This window comes from Podarcis bocagei, assembly GCF_964188305.1.
Source record: "Podarcis bocagei genome assembly, chromosome: 4".
Classification (NCBI taxonomy): Eukaryota; Metazoa; Chordata; class Lepidosauria; order Squamata; family Lacertidae; genus Podarcis; species Podarcis bocagei.
In genome coordinates, this window is record NC_138128.1 from 18,814,142 (window position 1) to 18,835,303 (window position 21,162).

Genomic DNA, 21,162 nt, shown 5'->3' on the forward strand with positions numbered 1-21,162 from the left:
AAAGCTTACACAGAGGTTTAACTGTGTCTGGTCTTTATTGAACATTCACTGTGATTTGTATAACCGGGTGGTTATACAACTATGATCGTTCATCCTGATTAGTTTTGCATGGTGTTTACACATCTTCCCAATAACCATTTGCTCATCTCACACTTTTCAGTGCTTTTCCCTGCCATGTTTCTAACGGGAAAATAACAAAAGCAAAAACATTTCCTTTAAAGTAGATTTGTCGTGTTAGGGTGACAGAGTGCTTTAATCTGCTCTAATTGCATAAACCTACATTCCCAGGAGGCCTTGCCAATCTGGAGGTGACTTCTCTCTCTCTCTCTCTCTCTCTCTCTCTCTCTCTCTCTCACACACACACACACACACACACCCAAATATAGTGTGTTACCTTTGACATCCTGCATTTCTGCTGTCCAAACTCTAATGCACTTCTTATGCCTACTGATAAGATAAGATGGGATCAAAGGATTCATTGCAACTTTAAAAATGATGCATAGGCACTTCAGAAATTCACCGCTGGGTGATATATTGTCACATTTTTCACAGAGCTATCCCCTGGTTAGGATGCTGTTGGCTACAAGAGAAGAACATATGGTGGAGGAAAATAAGGTAAGAAACACGTCAGAGATATGGCATCGCTCATCCTAGATTGAGAAAACAATTTTGGTGAATTGACGGGATTCTCATTTGGCAAATTCAAAGGCATTGCAGTGGAGAGATGAGATAAATGAAGGGCTACTTTTTCCAATATAAACCCAGAGAGAAGCATCAGATGGGGACAATCACAATGCCAATCAAAAGGAGCTGAGCTTGGTAACGGAATTGGAAGCGAGAAATGGAAACCTATCTCTCATTCTCAAAGCTTAACTGGAAGATCCCTTCATTTCCTGCCTCTGCTCCTTCCAAAACAAATTGCTGTTATGCATACTAACGATGGTTGAATTTTTTAAAAAAATATTGTTACCATTTATTTTCAAACCATTATATGTAAAAGGCCAATGTTTACAGGAAAGGCATGATCCAGACACTCAGTGCATTTCCCCACACCTCTTCAAAGCACGGGAGTTTTCTGCTCATCTAAATCTCCGGGGAGGTGAAAGTGGGTTCACATGTGACAAAACCTACATGCGTTCAGTTGAATGACCTTGAAAAACGAGAGGTCCTGATCACATGAAGAGAGCCCTGTGCACATTTATTTATGCAAATATTTATAAACCATCATACACCACCATGGGATTTTGTATAACCATTTTAATTTTTTTACAACGGAGATAAAAGACCATCAAAAACATGGCATGCATTGGGACACTTGCAGATGTTATATTGAGGAAAGGCTGTAGCTAAGCTTTGATGCATAGGGTCTCAGATTTAATTGCCAGAATCTTATGGTAGGGTTGGAAACATACCATGGGGATAGCCAGGGATTTTGTTGGGGGTTGCAGGTTTTTGTCAGTGGGGCAGAACCTCAGATTTGTATTGATTTGTATTGTTTTTATTGATATGGAAGGGCAGCTGCCCACCTTGGCTATACCCATGACCCAGTCTGGAATTGTTGTTGTTGTTGTTTAGTCATTTAGTTGTGTCCAACTCTTCGTGACCCCATGGACCAGAACACACCAGGCACTTCTGTCTTCCACTGCCTCCCAACTCATGCTGGTAGCTTCGAGAACACTAACCAACCATCTCGTCCTCTGTCGTCCCCTTCTCCTTGTGCCCTCCATCTTTCCCAACATCAGGGTCTTTTCCAGGGAGTCTTCTCTTCTCATGAGGTGGCCAAAGTATTGGAGCCTCAGCTTCATGATCTCTCCTTCCAGTGAGCACTCAGGGCTGATTTCCTTAAGAATGGATAGGTCTGGTCTTCTTGCAGTCCATGGGACTCTCAAGAGTCTCCTCCAGCACCATAATTCAAAAGCATCAATTCTTTGGCGATCAGCCTTCTTTATGGTCCAGCTCTGACTTCCATACATCACTACTCGGAAAACCATAGCTTTTACTATACGGACCTTTGTTGGCAAGGTGATGTCTCTACTTTTTAAGATGCTGTCTAGGTTTGTCATTGCCCAGTCTGGAATACTGGGATCCATTGGCAGTCAGGGCAAACAGCACTGAGCTAGATGGAGCCATGGTCTGATTAGGAACACAGGAAGCTGCCTTTTATATTTCTGGAGGTCAGGTGTGTGTGATGGTGGAGAATTGCAAGTCTATTCATATGTAAAAGTGAACCTGCATAATTTGCACCTTCTGGAGCAATATGAGAACTGAAACAGCCATGCTTTGACGTTCACACTCCTCCAGATTTTACAATGCAGTTCTCCAGCCATGTAATGTGTACAAAATGACAACACTGGAGCAACATGTATTAGTGAAAATAATGCATTATATTAGGGAGGATTCAATTTTAAGATCAATTTCAAGATCGTTTGAAAGTGACTGGGGCAACTCAGTCAGATGGGTTGGGTACAATTATTGTATTATTATTATTATTAGGTGATATAATTGGAAATCTTTGGAGAGTTTTGTCCTTTTCAAAACCTTCCAAAGCATGGCCATTAAATATGTTGGTGGGGGAGATTATGGAGGTAGACACTAATCTCAACCTACTGAATGTCTAGTGGGCATCGGAATGGCACGCCTGTGTGTGCAGAGCTCCTGATCTTTTATCTAGAACCCTCCATACTTCATCTCTGTGCATGGAGCTCCATTTGATGAATTCATGCAGGTTGGAAGGACAGCCTGTTGTTCTTCCTCCTGTTTACATTTATTGGATGTTTGAAGAGGGCCATTATGCTGCTGATTGCCTCAAAGGTTTGGTCGTATGGGTTTTGCATCAATATGAACAGCCAACACAGATTAGGCAGATGGAGAGAGGAACTTTTCTGTCATGGTGCCCATCATGGAAACTCTCTCCCTGGACATTTTAACCTGGCACCATCATTGTTACATTTCAGATGCCAGGTCAAGTCTACCCTGCTTGAGAACACAGATGTTAGCTGTGACTGCATTTAATTAGTGTTTGAGTTTCTTGTAGTATTGGCATTTGAACAGTGTTTTGTAATCTCTCTTGAAAGCTTCTGAAGTGGAAATAAAACAAATGAGATCCAGTGTGGTATAGAGGTTAGAGTGGACCAGGACATTGGGAGACCAGGGTCCTTGTGACAGTTGTTGTCTCTCCATCTAACACACGTCAAAGTTGTTAGGAAGAGAATATGCGCAGAGGAATAGCAGTGCAAGCCAACTTGAGCTTTATGAAAGAAAGATAGGCTATTAATTTAATAAAATTAAACAAACAAACACAGTCAACTCATCTTCACTCATCCCAAACCAGGCCATTAGCACAGCTGGAGCAGAACATCAGCTATTATAAATAAATAAATAAATAAATAAATAAATAAATAAATAAGCAAGCAGACATACGGTATACAGTCAACACCCCACCCCCAATGCTGTGATTCTGATATTTCACACGTGCACACAGTGGTTGCCAATAGCATTTTGTTTAGAAAAAAATATATTGGCCTGGATATAAGCCTCACTCCCCCCCCCCACAATTCTGAGTGTGAAAAGTTAAAGTGAGGCTTAAATTCATGACCTTACAAAACTAGGCTTTTACGATATCGCTGCTGAAACAGACATACGGTAAAACGGAACGGGTGTGAGTGCCTGCAGAATTTTAAGGGAGTGGCTTATATTCGGGTATTGTCTTTTTTTCTCTCCCCCCCCCCCCGGAATTTTAAAGGTGTGGCTTATATTCGGACCAATACAGTATACGCATGTGTAGTGTGACCCTCCAAGATTGGCTCCCATTCAGCAGATCTCAATAACTGTGTATGGGAGCTCATGCTCACTCAGAATTTAATTTTCTTCCAGTAGATCTAAAATGTATTTCTGCATAGTCAAAACCTGCAACATGTTTTCAATGTCACCAGAACTTCTTCAGCGATTGATGGACATGTTTATCAGTTCTTTTTAAGGCAGGGCGGGGAACGGAGCTATGAAGACTATTATTCTTCCTATCACAATAAATTCAGGGCTCCACATGTTTAATTATGGAGCATAATGGAGGAACAGCTCTCCCTCTCTGTTTCCATGAGAATTATACTTCTGCCAAAGTCCTTCCTCTCAGTCAAACTTCAATCAGAACTGCTAGTTTGGAACACAAGGGGAAAGTAATGTCTTTTAATGTTAGTGTTCTGCACCTATTTCCTGCTATGAAATGACAAATTAAAGCGTTCTTCAAGTTTTCCATCACTTTTCAGCTCAAAGTTAATGGGTAGGTTATATTTTTTGAAATGCAGCTATTTTTCAAAATGTCTTTACATAAAGGTATTGTTTCCCCTCATCCGTGGCAAAGCTTAATTTGTTTCCATTTTTTTTCCTGATTAGCATTTTTACAAATCTCAAAAGGCATTATTTGTCTTTTGCTCAGTGATAGATCTTGCAAGCAAAAGGGGTTTTATTGTATTCAGTCCAATAATAATGCATCTCATGGCAATGGGATTACTGATGCCTATTACAGTTATTTCCAGTGCTTTACAGTCCTACAATTTCATTAACAGAACATGGACAGGATATTGGTTAATAGTAGATCTCAGGGAAAAATTAATAAGAGTATCCTATTCTGAATAAATATTAGAGACTGTCAGCAGAAAGACAAATTGAGCCAGGGCCTGAACCAAAAGATGTATTCATATTTCATTTTCCAGTGCTGCAAGAGAACCTGAGCATGCATGTTGAACCTAAACTACAGAACAACCAAGGGAAAAAAGTGCAAAACCAAGCTCAAATCAGGTCAAAATAAGAATATATGTAGTGGTGGTATATTCTCTGCTCCCCTGTCAGAATAAGAGGCAATCTATTAAAGTGGAAAACTATGTGGTGCAGCTTTTCCTAGGTAAAGGCAAAGGGACCCCTGACCATTAGGTCTAGCATGACTAAGCCGCTTCTGGCGAACCAGAGCAGTGCACGGAAATGCCGTTTACCTTCCCACCGGAGCAGTACCTATTTATCTACTTGCACTTTGATGTGCTTTCAAACTGCTAGGTTGGCAGGAGCAGGGACCGAGCAACAGGAGCTCACCCCATCACGGGGATTCGAACCGCCGACCTTCTGATCGGCAAGTCCTAGGCTCTGTGGTTTAACCCACAGCACCACCCGCGTCCCATACAGCTTTTCCTAGCTTGTCCAATACAACTTTTCCTACAGTTTGTCCCATACAGCTTTTCCTAGCTGTACCAAATTCAGTTTGAGAGTAGACTGATGTTCAAATGATCCTGTGTGTCACAGAATATGGCTTGATATGAATTTTAATAGTGAACCTGATCCAGCAGCCTTCTTTGTGGCAGAGCTGGACAAAGCTGTTTTGCTACCTGGAACAGAGGACAAGAGGACCCCATCACCATGTATATTAAGATAAATTTCCCCTGAAATTCTAATCAGTTTTTGTGAGGACTTAAAAAATTCACAGACAGATGTCAAAATGTGGAGAACAGAACTTAAGATGGGAAAACTGAGAAATTGAAACTGACAGAATTGCCCACCCCTGCCTCTCCTGCAACATCTTCCCCTTCCTAGAATGCTGAGCAAAGAATGACCGCCAAGTGAGAGAACATGGGAGGCAATCCATTTGTGGCACCCATGTCTTGTGCTTCGTTGCCCTGATGTTTTCAAGCAAGGAGCTCATAGCTGGCAGCAGGGAACTCTTGCACTGATACGCAAGAGTTGTTTAGAATAGTTAGCTAGCTAGCTAGCTAGATATTTGTTGTTGTTGTTGTTTAGTCGTTTAGTCGTGTCCGACTCTTTGTGACCCCATGGACCAGAGCACACCAGGCACTTCTGTCTTCCACTGCCTCCCGCAGTTTGGTCAAACTCATGCTGGTAGCTTCGAGAACACTGTCCAACCATCTCGTTCTCTGTCGTCCCCTTCTCCTTGTGCCCTCCATCTTTCCCAACATCAGGGTCTTTTCCAGGGAGTCTTCTCTTCTCATGAGGTGGCCAAAGTATTGGAACCTCAGCTTCACAATCTGTCCTTCCAGTGAGCACTCAGGGCTGATTTCCTTAAGAATGGAGAGGTTTGTTCTTCTCGCAGTCCATGGGACTCTCAAGAGTCTCCTCCAGCACCATAATTCAAAAGCATCAATTCTTTGGCGATCAGCCTTCTTTATGGTCCAGCTCTCACTTCCATACATCGCTACTGGGAAAACCATAGCTTTCACTATACGGAGCTTTGTTGGCAAGGTGATGTGATGATAGATATAGATAGATGATAGACAGATAAATAACAAAAGCACCGAGGGTGTCTACCAAAGCTAAAGCAAAGCTCAACATTGTTTGCAATTTGCTGAACAGCAATATATTCAGACATATCTGATAGCCTCCATGTAGCAATTTATGCGGCAGCAGAGAAAGCGCTTTTGTATCCAATTTAAAAACATGAATGTTCTTGTATTTACCCTAGAGCTTCGAGACAATTTACGGAAGTAGGGCAGTATGAAGCATTGCCACAATAAACTGTTGTTTTACTTCCTTTTTATAGTTAAAAAGAAGGAGGAGGGAGGGACACAACTCATATTGAGACTTGAAATATATTTACAATAAACATCAAAATAAATAAAAGCCACCAGGCTTATTTAATTTCAGCATTCTCCTTCATTATTCAAACCTTTTGCAGGATCCAATGTGATAGTGGGGTGTTTGGGGTTTGGGTTTTATTTTTTTTGGGGGGGGTGAGAACCAACTTGGTCCTTTTGATGCACATATCGTCTACTGCCATGATATTTGTATCATTCTATGGGTGGTGCTGTGGTCTAAACCACTGAGCCTCTTGGGCTTGCCACTCAGAAGGTCGGCAGTTTGAATCCCCATGACGGGGTGAGCTCCCATTGCTCTATCCCAGCTCCTGGCAACCTAGCAGTTTGAAAGCACACCAGTGCAAGTAGGTAAATAGGTGGCAGGAAGGTAAACAGTGTTTCTGTGTGATCTGGTTTCTGTCACGGTGTCCCGTTGCACCAGAAGTGGTTTATGCTGGCCACATGACCCAGAAAGCTGTCTGTGGACAAACACTGGCTCCTTTGACTGGACTTAACTGTCCAGGGGTCCTTTACCTTAAGCTTTTTACCTTTACCATTTTGCTGTGCACCAGATTTACTAAGAACTAAGGGGACAAGTTCAACATTTCATATAGCCCTTCCCCAGTGACCACTGAGACTCTCTGCTGGGAGTTTGGGGGCATCCCTGCTCCCCCTTTCAAAGTGGATGATTTTGAGGCACACAAGTAAGAGCACACCCTTCCTCTGAACCACCTCCTGAAGTGTTTCCTACCCTGGATTCCTTTGGGTAAAAAGTGGAATACAAATGAAATTAATAAATAATAGATAGCTATAACCCAATACATTAAATCAATCAGATGTACAGTGGTAACTCGGGTTAGAGATGCTTTGGGTTATATGTTTTCAGGTTGCGGAGTGCGGGAAACCCAGAAGTACTAGAAAGGGTTGCTTTTGGGTTTTGCCGCTTGCGCATGCGCAGAAACACTAAATTGCACTTCGTGCATGCGCAGAAGTGCCCAATCGTGTCACATGCATGCGCAGATGCAGCGCTGCAAGTTATGAACGCTGGGGGTTGCGGATGTGCCTCCATCACAGATTATGTCCGCAACCCAAGGTTCCACTGTATTACAAAAAAATACCCTACATCAGTTAGGAAGCATGCTTTCTTTTCAGGCAGATACTATAAATCACACCACATAGCCATTCCTCCCTTTTTCTTCTCAAACCTGCATGCATGTCATGTCTCCAGCCTTTTAGCTGATAAAATTTATTTTTTTGCTCTTAAGACTTGTAGATTTTAAGGCAGATCTCAAGCATGCTTCTTTATCATCAGGTGTGCCGCTTTAGAAGAGATTAATTGCCATGGCTAGAATGGTTCCATCATATATCAGTGTTATTAGAGCACTTGAGTATCATAGACCACAGATCACTTATTCATTTCTATATATAAATATGTCCCGGCCATCTATCTGGAGAGGTCATTTTATTCTTTTAAGTACCTTGCGAAAAATGATGCAATAACCACACAATGCCTCTAAATTATTTCATAGAGAGGGTCAATGTTTGCAAATCACATTTAATTCAGATCAAAGTTTGTTCAGGAACACAACCTAAGCAAAATAATTAAACTTTCTTGACAAAAATCAGAGGGCCCTTGCTCTAGATTCCAGGTTGACTAAAATGTTACATTGTAAATATAAATGGGGAGTGGGGGTGGTTGGACCTAGAGAAACTGTCTGTATTGATGAAAACAGATCTTTCCAAATCCTAAACCAAACTGGGGCAATTTGTGCCATATCTAGATCAGGTCAAGGTAGCTACAGATTGTTACAGACTGGGTTGAATGGACCTGAATTGCTCTGGGACAATGTGTACTGATCTGGAACTAAAATGATCTCTCTGAAGCCAGAAAGACTGTCTCCAAAATGTTTCAATTATCAATTAAATCACTTTGTTAGAAGAGGGGGAAAGGGGGACCTGAACTTTGCACAGTGAGAGCTCTAGTTTCCATTCCAGGCTTAGAATCTCACCCAATGCTCTCCAATCACCGTGCTTGAAGGAAGGGATGGTGAAGCCTTAAAATGCAGCAAGCTTAGAACTTCCGGGTTGGCGCCATCGCCGAATGGCGGACTCCCTCCGAGCTCCGGAGGGAGTCTGCTCGGCAGGGGCTGGGTCCTACCGCGCCGGCGACGCGGGGACCCTCAAAAACCACGGGCACGGAGCCCGTTGACATGGGGACTCGGCTGGTATCGTCAGTGCCCTCCCGACTCGTGAAGGAGCCTTTTTAAAGGCTACGGATCGGGTGCCGGGGAGCGGCGTGGTACTGTGAGTCTATCGCTTCCCCTGCCGAGCGCAGCCGCATGCCATTCGTCGGAGAGTGCTGGCTTCTTCCATTGGAAATTCGGACATTTAACAACAACCCGTGAGTAATTGGATAACCGGGTATAAAAGGAGAAAAAAAGGATTTTTTTTCGGATTCGGCACGAGCGGGGGGATCTAAAAAGGAAGTCAGTCCCCTCCCTGATTGTAAACATGCTAAAACAAGGACTGAGAAACCAAGATCGATTCAGAAGTTTATTGCTGACAAAAAATATCAATTCCACGATGGGATACTACAAGAATTGTGCTGGAGGAGGAAAGTCGAGGGTGAGAGGGAAAAGGCAACCCCCCCCCCTGGGAACCGGGGCGATTCGGAGAACCTGGCAGAGAGAGATGGAGAGTTTGACAGCTGTCAAAGTAGCTGTCAAATCTTGAGAATACAAAGAGGACTTTACTACAAGTATTTTGCTGGTTAATTTTGTTACAATTGGATATAAATATGGATACAAAATGTCGGGGGGAAAAGAAACAACAACTTGACTTTTGGATTAGAGGACACAAAGTTACTGCAACCCCCCTAGAGGGGCTTTGGGACATTACAAGTGGCGTATGTGGAAAACTACTCCGGGATGTGTACTGGTCTTAGCTCCTGGGAAAGTAGCAAAACTGAAATATTGTTTTGTCTACAGAGGTGACAACACAATAGAATCTTTCTATTGAAACAAGGTAGGAACTGGACGTAAGTTTTTGTTCCTGAATAACAAACCTCTGTAGAGATACTAGATTTCAGAATAAGAATGGTTTTGCAGCTGAACAAGACAGAAACCTGAGAAAGTAAGAAACAAAAGAGCAAAGGACCAACTACGCCACGGAAAGAACAATGGGAGGAGCAACAATGACCAAGGGAAATTAAAGGCCTCTATTAGACTGGATTTTTGAAATTAAACATTATCAAAACAAGCAAATTCAAAGAAAACCGGCAAGATGGATTGAGGAAAATTTGGCTGTGGAATTGAGACCTCCAGGCCGACAACATACAGACTGATGGACATGGGGAATCCAAACCGGGGAAGGGAGGGGGAACTCTAGAATCCAAAGGCTATGTAACCAACTTTTGGAATCTTCTTCTATCTTCTATCTTTTATCTTTCTATATAACTTTGGTATTTTGATTTAACATGTTTTGGAAAAAAAGGGGGAATTCGTGAAAGGAAACGGGGCAGATCTTGGGGGAAAAATCTTTGTTCTACGTTGTTAAAGATGAGGAGTGATGTTAAGATTGTAATTTAAATTGGCTAATAGGTACAACATATTAGGTTTAAATTGGGAATGAGAACTTGTGGAACCAACGTAGGGAAAGGAGAATACAGTCGGGAGGGGAAGGAGGGAGTCCCAGAAAGAAGGTTATGAAAATAAGGGTTTAAAATTGGTCTTTCTTTTTCTTTCTTTTCTTTATCTTTTCTATTTTTTCTATTCTGTTATTATTGGAAATTTTAATAAATATGATTAAAATAAAATAAAATAAAATGCTTTACTGTCTCTCAGAAAGACTTTGGTGAAGTTTCGTGGCATTTGCTCAGCTTGTGTTTTGTTTCCTTCACAGTATCCTACCCAGCCTCAAACCTGTTAAGTTTCCATCATTTCCCAGTCAATCTCAGTCACATTTTTATACAAGCAAACAACAACAGAAACTTTCTTGTCTGTGTCTTAGTCTTGGTTACTTAGACAGTATTTACATTTCTTATCTCTCCCCGCCCAAAAAAATACACCCTGTTTTGTTTTAGATAGGATTGTATATCATTTGCAGCCATTTTCTATATAATTTGTTTTCCACATTGCTGCCCATCTTGGTTGTCCTCCTCTGCAATGATTCTAGTTTGTTTGTATCCTTCTCAAAGTGCCACATCATGTTCCCCACTGGAAAACAAGATTCTAAGCAACGTTTAAATAAATAAATGGGCAACTTGCATGTATTTTTACAAATCTGCTGTTGACTAAAACCCACAGCATGTTTCCCATTGGGAAACTGATCTCTAGGCTCCAGTGAAATATATGGATGGATGTTATGATCTGCATAAAGCCATCTTGTACAGTGGATCCTCCGAATACGAATTAAATTCGTTCCGAGGGTCTGTACTTAACCTGAAAAGTCCATAAATGAAGGTGCCGCTTCTGCGCACACACGCGGCATGATAGAGCGCTTCTGCGCATGCGTGCAGTGTGTGGAGCATTTTTGCGCATGCGCACACAGAGAAACCCAGAAGTACCGTATACACTTTCGGGTTTGCCACATTCACAGCCCGAAAGGTACGTATCCAGAGTGGTATGTAACTTGAGGGTCCATTAACACATCCATCTGGGAACATAGATGCAGGTTAATACTTGAAACTGCCTGAAAGTCACATCATGGTCCCTACTGGGAAATACATCTCTGGGAAATACATCAACCCATTGTGAAAAGTACTGTGATCTTCAGAAGATTTGGTAGGGAACCCACTTTCTAAATGAGAGAGTATGAACTTCTGCATCCAGTCCCCATTTTCTCCACCTGTCTTCTTTGGGATTCAACTGGAAACATTTACAACATTCTTACACCTGCTTCATATCCAGGAATCAAAATGATCTGCAGTTGTTGTTTAGTCGTTTAGTCGTGTCCGACTCTTTGTGACCCCATGGACCAGAGCACACCAGGCACTTCTGTCTTCCACTGCCTCCCGCAGTTTGGTCAAACTCATGCTGGTAGCTTTGAGAACACTATCCAACCATCTTGTCCTCTGTCGTCCCCTTCTCCTTGTGCCCTCCATCTTTCCCAACATCAGGGTCTTTTCCAGGGAGTCTTCTCTTCTCATGAGGTGGCCAAAGTATTGGAGCCTCAGCTTCACGACCTGTCCTTCCAGTGAGCACTCAGGGCTGATTTCCTTAAGAATGGAGAGGTTTGATCTTCTTGCAGTCCATGGGACTCTCAAGAGTCTCCTCCAGCACCATAATTCAAAAGCATCAATTCTTCAGCGATCAGCCTTCTTTATGGTCCAGCTCTCACTTCCATACATCACTAATGGGAAAACCATAGCTTTTACTATACAGACCTTTGTTGGCAAGGTGCTGTCTCTTTTTTTAAATGATCTGCAGTACAGCTACTTAAATCACCACCCACTGGTAGATAGTGATGTTGTTGTTGTTGTTGATGATTTAGTAAACAGAGAAGTTTTATTTAAAGTTGCAGTAAGTCAGCTTATCTCTCTGGTCAGCCATTAAGTCCTCAGTTGACTTACCTGTTTGCTTGCCCTGTTTTATGCTTGATACTTTGAGCAAGGTGGAACAAAGAAGGCTGACATTGCGCCCTTCCAGTCTGCTCTGTTTTCAGGGCAGGCATGGATCAGCTTAACAGAACCAAAGCCAGCTCAGAAGAACAGTGGGAGATGCTGGCATTTGTTCTACCTCTTAATGAATTAATACTGTAAAAACAGAGTTGTGGCATTTAGTCAGGAGTAGGAGGTGAGAAGATGCAAAGGACAGCAACATTTGCAATTCAGATGGATGTGTGAAATTGCACTTCTCAGGAAAGTGTGTTATTTATTTATTTTTCTAAAGCAAGTTTAACATAAAAAAGTGAGAAAAAGGTAAAACATCAGCTTACATTAATAATACAACATCCATCTCAGTTCAAACCTATCAGGCAATGTATGCCATCCAAATTTCATGGCAGATATTCAAATGAAATTGACATTTTTAAGAGGGAAAAAAAAGAGCAACTGTTGCAAAGGTGATAAGTTCCATAACAGGTAGGTGGTATTTGGATATATGCTTCTGTTGGATAATGCCTGGATCAGAACATAGACATGTTTTTTATGACTGCACAATTCAACAGCTGTTCCTTATATTTTCAGAAAGTGTGGTGGGGAAAAGTGACCACATTTCTTATGCAATCTTTTTTAAATAATCCAGTTACTAACTTCATTTTAATTGTTCTTTTTAAAACTTCTCAGTGTCCAGATGCATTCTTTAGTCTGGGAAAACTTCCAGTCCTGTAATTAAAAGATGTGAGATATTTTAACAGGCCCTCCAAGAGAGAGTGTAAATTCACAGCAGCCGTTTTGGCATACCTGTACTTTTGTTGATGCTGAAATCCCATAATAAGCAGGGCTCTGATATGTAGAGAGCTCCACATGAACAACAGTGCCCTGCGCACTTCTATATCAGTGGTTGTTTCATTTGTACATCTCCTAAATCCTAATGTCTTTAATGGCATGCACGTGTGAGGTGTGTGTATGGGGGGGGGGGAGTTTGTGACATACTTCCTAAGCCCTGCAAATGGTTGTAATGACCTTCTTTTGTTCGCTCCCACATCCTCCAGTGGGAGGGAAATAAAAATTCCAGCTCTCGGATTGAGGCAGTTTCTGGCTCTCTCTTTTTTGTGGGGCAAGTGGGGTGGGTGTCATGGAAACGAAGGCATATAGGATCCTGTGGATACCCAAAAGACTGGTCACTCTAGGCCACTGACACAGCTCCTTGCCCCATGCCCCTCCTTGCTAGCAGAGAACCACTGAGAGGGCATCCATAGTGGTGGAAAGGAAGACCTCCATCAACAAACTTCCCTTACTATACTGTAGCTAGACCTACATAGAATGAGACCTTCAGTATTCCATGATGCCCTCCACAAGATTGTCCCAGTTCTTCTTTAAGCATATTAAATGTATAGTATATACCACAGAAAATCAACGATTTTCAATAAGATGCATCCATCAATTATTTATTTATTACATTTTATTCCCACTCTTCCTCCAAGCTGCTCAGGTAGGGCACATCATTCTTACTGCACCCATCGTAGCCTCGCCACAGCCCTTTAGGCTGTTTTGTTAGGCTGACAGGTAGTGACTGGCCCAAGTTTCATAGCTGAGTGAAGATTTGAACCAGATTCTGCCTAGCCTGAGTCTGATACTTAGCACTAGCTCTGAATTTCATCTGTAACAATACAAATTCTAACCAAGCATTGCAATAGTTGGAGAAGTGTGAAACATGGTAGATAGCCAAGTTCTGGTCCACACAGTGGTTTAAGAGGTGCAAAACTTGCCATTTCATATTGGGATTCGCAAGCATCCCTTGCTACAGTCTTTCTGCTGCTAGTAAATTTCTGATCTTTGCCTCAAGAGACAAGATCTTTGTCTTCTCCATTTCAGCAAAACGCTCACCATATCAGGTGTCTTGTTGGAGTGAAAACCTACTCAGATATGCCAATAGTCCTTTCACTGGCCTAATTATATGTGAGGGATAAGTGGCTCAAAAACACACCCCCATCAAAATCACCATACTATGCAGAGTTTACATGTTGGGAAAGGTCTAGCCAAGTATTAAAATTCAGGGAGATTTTGGCATGTGGTTGGTTTCAACTCACTTCCATACATCACTACTGGGAAAACCATGGCTTTAACTATACGGACCTTTGTTGGCAAGGTGATGTCTCTGCTTTTTAAGATGCTGTCTAGGTTGAGCTGGTATTTAGCTCCCCACAAATGCCTGGCCATATACATCAATAGATGCGACAAATTTCCAGTTTTTAAGAGCACTCCTAACACCTCCTTAGATGTTGAGGTCTGGGGATTGGTAGGATTGTGTAGGATTGTGCATACTGGCCCTTCCTCCAGTCTCTGTTGGCACTGCCATCTGAAGGGACTCTGCCATAGTACTGGTCCGAGTTTCTCCTGGATGGCCGGAACATAAGAAGTGTTTGCTGCATCAAAGCAATGGCCTATCTACTCGAGCATCTTGTTTTCACCATGGCCAACCAGATACCTATGGGATGCGCACAAGCATGTCTTGAGAAAAACAGTCTCTCTCCACTTGTGATTCCCAGTGACTGGTATTTAGCAGATCTGAAAATGAGGCATTTAGGGGCAGGGAACTGGTGGGTTTGGATCGCCTGGACCCCCATCCCTGCAGATCATGGCAATCACCCAGTCCTTGGCTACACCAGCTATGAAACTGCAATAAACTTTGCCTTACCTTCCAATGTGTTGAGCTGTCAAGATACAGACGATCTGCCACATCACACACACATATGTGTCCCTCTGACTCTGAAATAGCTAAACAAGAATGAACAGAAGGGACTCAGGCAGTTTCATCAAAACTGAATAGTAAAAACATGCGAGCCACTAAAGCAGGTTAATATAATGTGAAATACAGAAAGATCATTTAACTAAATCAGGGCAAGCCTCCTGACCATGTCCATATGTTATATTTAGGCAGACCACGGCCATTACGGATCCTCAGGGCATTTCTCTATTAACCTCTTTCTATGCTGAGAATTAGCCATTTGTACTCATCCTCTCTTCCCTCTGTATTTTTAACCACTTTTTAAATCCATGGTACAGACATTACCTTTCACCCTGTGGTTCCTGAGTTCCTGTAATAACGTTTTGTGATAGATTTTTATCAGGAGCCTTTGAAAAGTATAAATAATTTGCTCAAATTGCACTCTACATTGTTTTATCTTTTACAGAATGTGAACGGGTTAGGCACAGCTTTTATTTTCCTCGTGGAAATTTTGCTGGTTTTTACCAATTCTCTTGTAATCTTCTAGGAGCTATAACTCTTCCTTAATTATGTCTTTGAGCAATAAGAAATATATCTCCTAGGTTTAAACTTAAGAACCTTTTCTGGTAGTGGCATCTAAATATCATGCTCAGCAACCCTTGTAGACTTTTAAAAGTTATTATGTTGGATAATGGAAAATTTGAGGACACAAGGTAAATGTGAAAATAGCTGGAGGACATTTGATGCTTCTATATTGTTACAAAGAAGCAGATCTCATTCTGGTGTATACCTGGATGAGGAAGAAAAGTACCATGAAAGTCAGTTGAGATTCCTAATTTTTAAATGGTACACACACACACACACACACACACACACACACACACACGGAGAGAGGTGGGGGGAGAGATTTTGCGACACCAATATTTAACTTTGTTAACTACTAAAAAGCTTATACCAGGCATAGGCAAACTCTGGCCCTCCAGATGTTTGGGACTACAATTCCCATCATCCCTAGCTAACAGGACCAGTAGTCAGGGATGATGGGAATTGTAGTCGCAAAACATCTGGAGGACCAGAGTTTGCCTATGCCTGCCTTATACATTTTCTCTGGAATGCATATACCATTGATGGCCGAACTTGGCCCTCCAGCTGTTTTGGAACTACAATTCCCATCATCCCTGACCACTGGTCCTGTTAGCTAGGGATGATGGGAGTTGTAGTCCCAAAACAGCTGGAGGGCCAAGTTTGGCCATCACTGGCATATACTGTTATAGATCTGAGGTCCAGAGTCAGTTAGTGAATGGTAGAAATTAACAAATCTTGGTATTTAGATAGTATTTGGGATATGGAAGGAGAATGCAAGCTGCAGAACTGTGCCAGGCAATAAATTCCTGGGTTGCCAAAGCGATGTCATGGGAAAAAATGTGTCCTTTTTGAAATCTAAAGGTGTTCTGGGAACAAGAAGGAGGAAGTAGGCAGACCATTGTAGTGCTGGTTGGAGGAGGCTGCACCAAGGGACCGGGAATTGGCATTGGAGCCAAGTTTGCTGAAGCTCTGAGAGGGTCAATGAGAGACACACTTGGGGTATAATGTTCTGCGCCCCCTCCACTCTCCACATTTGTGACTCCCAGCAACACCCATGCTCCTTCCAACAGTGGAGGGAGAATAGCTGGGCCTGGCTACTGGCCATTGATAGCCATGTCTCCCATGAATTTGTCTAATCCTTTTTTTAAAAGCCACCTAAGATGGTAGCCATCACCACCTCTTGTATTCAAAGAACATTGGTTGCAATACTAGTCTTAATGAATGAATGGTGTCCTGCAAGATGAATGGACTCCTAAGACCACATTCCTCCAATATATAATCACCCGAGATGAATTCCCATTGAACTCAATGCAGCTTTCTTCTTACTTGACACGTTTATGTTAGCTTTGCCCATCTTTTGAGCAGCTTTGCATCATATGCTTTTCCAGGTGAGTTATTTGTTTCCTGTGGCGTACGTTCACAGTTCACGGCCAGTGAACACTGCTGGTGCTTGAATGATGGAGCCAAAGCTCTCCAAGAGAATGCTAGGCAGTTAAACGAAGGAGAAAATGAATAATTCCTTGCCTCTGTGCTCCGATGTTTAAGTTCCTTCCCAGAGACAAATGTCAACATCAGAGAAACATGGTAACATAGTTCTACCATTGTATATATTTATGGTGCCTAAGTGCAACAGCACAACCTGGTGGTATCTGATTATCATGTATCAATAAGGGGAACATGTCTTTTTAATTTATTAGCCACTATTTCTTTGCAGCTGGCAGTAAAGAAATGCTTTTAATTAAATCAGTTGTAGGACACTGGGCTACCCCAGGCTTCATTGGGAGTCCAAACATCATGCAGGAGAATTGCAGGGGTGTGGGGGGGTGTTTTCTCATTTCTTTTTAAGGTAGTTTGTCCGCTGAACAATGTTGAGTTTGATTAAATAGACCTCATCCTTCTTAAATGATCCATAGACTTGTAGCTGTAGCTGTGGCCAATTGCATTCTGTGTTTGGGGGACTGGATGTGTTTGGAGCTCTGCTTTGTTCCAATCAATCTGCCAGAGGCAGCTGGCTAGCATGAAAATGCTGCAATAAGTTATAAAATACACTAAGGGGTAAAAATGTTCAAAGTGGTTGGGAGGCGGGGGAAGCACCAGTTTATCTTGCTAGATTCTATAGGTCAGAATGAAACGGAAGACGAGCAGTTTGCATAGGCTAAAAAAATATTCAAACAGAACAGAAAATAAATATGTTTTCCCCCCCTCCCCTTTCTTCTGCTTTTTTGGGGTATCTGCCAGGTCTTGGACTGTGTTTTTGGAATGGAACAATGGAAAGAAATGGGGCTCTGAAGGGATTTTCAAAAACAATTAACAGAATTTTCTATTTTGCTTGGTGTTAGAGGACTTGTGTGGCTGATCGGGATGCACCTGCAAGCAATGTGGTGGTAGCTGAATGAAATGTGTGCCAGCTGTTTCTCTTTTCTTCATAAAACCACTGAGCCTCCTGGGCTTGCCAATCGGAAGGCTGGCATTTCGAATCCTCATGATGGGGTGAGCTCCATTGCTCTGTCCCAGCTCCTGCCTACACAACAGTTTGAAAGCACACCTGTGCAAGTAGAGAAATAAGTACAACTGCGGCGGGAAGGTAAACGGCATATCCGTGTGCTCTGGCTTCCATCATGGGTTGCACCAGAAGCGGTTTAGTCATGTTGGCCACATGGCCTTGGGAAGCTGTCTGATAGCAAACGCCAGTTCCTTTGACCTAAAGCAAGATGAGCACCGCACCCCATAGTTGCCTTTGACTGGACTTAACCATCCTGGGGTATTTTACTTTCTCTCTTTTTAACCTTTTTCTTCATTTTTTTTAAAAATTTAAAGTATAGCTGCTAACTGCTAGCAATGCTACATGATCCTGAATGCAAGGTGGTGTCAGGGACTGGGCCAAGGAGGAATGGTGGAGTCTATGTCCCCAGCTTGACCCTTCCAGGGAGGAGGAAGAGAAAGACAGTTTAGATTTACAACGGGACTTGAGGGAGGTCGTAGCTCAGAGGAAGATGAGGGGAAAAGTTGAGAAATAATGGGAGAGGAAGAGGAGGAGGAAGCACGGGGGGGTGACAGCTGATGGACAAAGTGTATTTAGAATAAGGTTACCAGATGTCCCCGTTTCCCGGGGACAGTCCCCAGATTTACAAATCAGTCCTTATACAAAATCCATTGAAGTTGAAAAGTGTCCCCGGATTCATTGAAAAAAAAATCTGGTAACCTTAATTTAGAAAGCATTCCAGATCCCACCCACTCCCAGAACCCGGCGAGCCTTGAAAGTAGGAGAGTGAAGAGCTCAAAGACAGAGGGCATGTAGCAGCACCCGTAGCAGAGACGACAAGAATCACAAATGAGGAAGAGGGAGAGATGGGGCAGGGTGGACAACAACATTATATATGGGTTCTACAGCCTCTCTCTGTAAATGCTGAATAAAAAGTGGACAGCAAGAAACATTCCCTTGTCTTTGTACGTTCCTGGGCAACCAGCCGGAAGTCGTTGGCAGTAGCCTGACAGGTGGGGTGGGAGGAGGTTTTTGGCCCCAACAGCTATGTTGGAATCAGGGCAAGGCCAGAGAAGATTGTGACAGTGCTCTTTCTGAGAATGGTAGGGGGAACAGGATCAAGCAAAATTATTTGCCTATTGCAACATTTGTATGTATTTACTCAGCAATCATGATTTGGGACAATGGGGTTTTCCTCTGTGCATCTGTGTGTTCCAGGAGCTTGTTCTACATTGGGCCCCATCTCCCCTGTACATTTAAGTGGTATCATACCAATATATACCAGATATAGTTCCCCTGCACACAAACAAAATCCTGTGAAGTGTAGAAGAGGAGGAGGAGGAGGAGGAGGAGGAGGAGGAGGAGTTTGGATTTGATATCCCGCTTTATCACTACCTGATGGAGTCTCAAAGCAGCTAACATTCTCCTTTCCCTTCCTCCCCTACAACAAACACTCTGTGAGGTGAGTGAGGCTGAGAGACTTCAGAGAAGTGTGACTAGCCCAAGGTCACCCAGCAGCTGCGTGTGGAGGAGCAGGGACATGAACCCAGTTCACCAGATTACGAGACTATTGCTCTTAACCTCTACACCACACTGGTGTAGCTTGTTTACAGTACTGAGAGTTGCTAGGAGAGCCCTGTTCCCGCCCACAGAGCCCCATGAGAGCATCATCTGAGTGGAGATCCACTAGGACAATTCTAGTGGTGGAGGGCAATAACACACCCCAGTGCCCACCACAACTATTGGCTTGGGATACTATGCAGAACAGTGTGGGAAGTGGCTGTGAAGACAGGAGAAGTAAAAGAGAATCAACAAAAGTCACCTCTGCTCTCTGCCGGCACAACCTCTCCACTGGATCAAAAGCCTTGCATGGATGGAAGGTTTCTTTCTGTCTGTGGACGGTGATCAGTTTGTGTAATTGACTTGCCCTGTATGTCTTCCCTTGACTGCTTCAATCTATGGAGCTGACATGGTTTCAGTGCCACAATAATACTCATTTTAGATTTGTACAAAATCAATCTTTTTATTGATAATTTTAGTATTTTTTTGTAAACCACTTAGAGGTTTTACCTCGTTCAAGCAATATATACATTTGGTTAAATGAATGAGAATAAGTAAGTCTGGTTCCAGATGAATTGTTATGTTTGGATTTTAAATTTGATGTTATGCTTCTCTCTCTGAGTGTTGCTGAGATCATTCAGTATATGCTTCCTTTTTAGGTAGCCAGTGCTAACTGTATTAATTATTCTATTCTATTTCTGTTCCCTCCGAAGAACTTCTCTTGCTCTAGCATCGACAGAGACAACAATAATTACCAACCTGACAGTGTTAATGTCTGTCAGGTTTAAGCCAATGAGTCAACATGAGGTTCTGTGCTGTTAAACGTTCTTCCAGAGTTTGCAGGAGTGTGGACATCTTTATTGCAAACAGACTAAATCCTATAGTCCTCACCTCCTCCGAATTTTTGACACCATTTGGTATTGTAGCATTATGCACTATGAATTATGCAGTGACAAATTGACATACCAGCTCCAGGCATCTGCCAGTCTGGCCAGGGACTGATGTCCATGTGGGTGTACAATGCTGAAAGGCAGAAAGAAAGTGTAAAACCGGTTGTCACAGCAGTATGAAAAGTACCAGAGTTGCAAGGATTATTCAGGCATTAAGAGCTGCCTGATTTATAAGATCCCTGCCTGAATCACTGAGATTTCCTAGGGAGTTTTTTATATATATAGTGATAACTCACTATATATAAACTCACAACAACAACAATTTATATGCCACCCATCCGACTAAGTTGCCCAGCCACTCTGGGCAGCACCCAACAAAAAATTATAAAAGCACAATACAACATCACATACTAAAACCTTCCCTGAACAGAGCTGCCTTCAGATGTCTTTTAACCATCACATAGCTGTTTATCTGTTTGACATCTGCTGGGAGGACGTTCCACAGGGAGGGCACCACTACTGAAAAGGCCCTCTGCCTGGTTCCCTGTAACCTCACATCTCACAATGAGGGAAACAGCAGAAGGCTCTTGGAGCTGTATCTCAGTGTCCGGGCTGAACGATGGGGGTGGAGACACTCCTTCAAGTATATAGGGCCACAGCCGCTTAGGGCTTTAAAGGTCAGCACCAACACTTTGACTTGTGCTTGGAAATATATTGGGAGCCAATATATTTCCCAGTGACTGTTC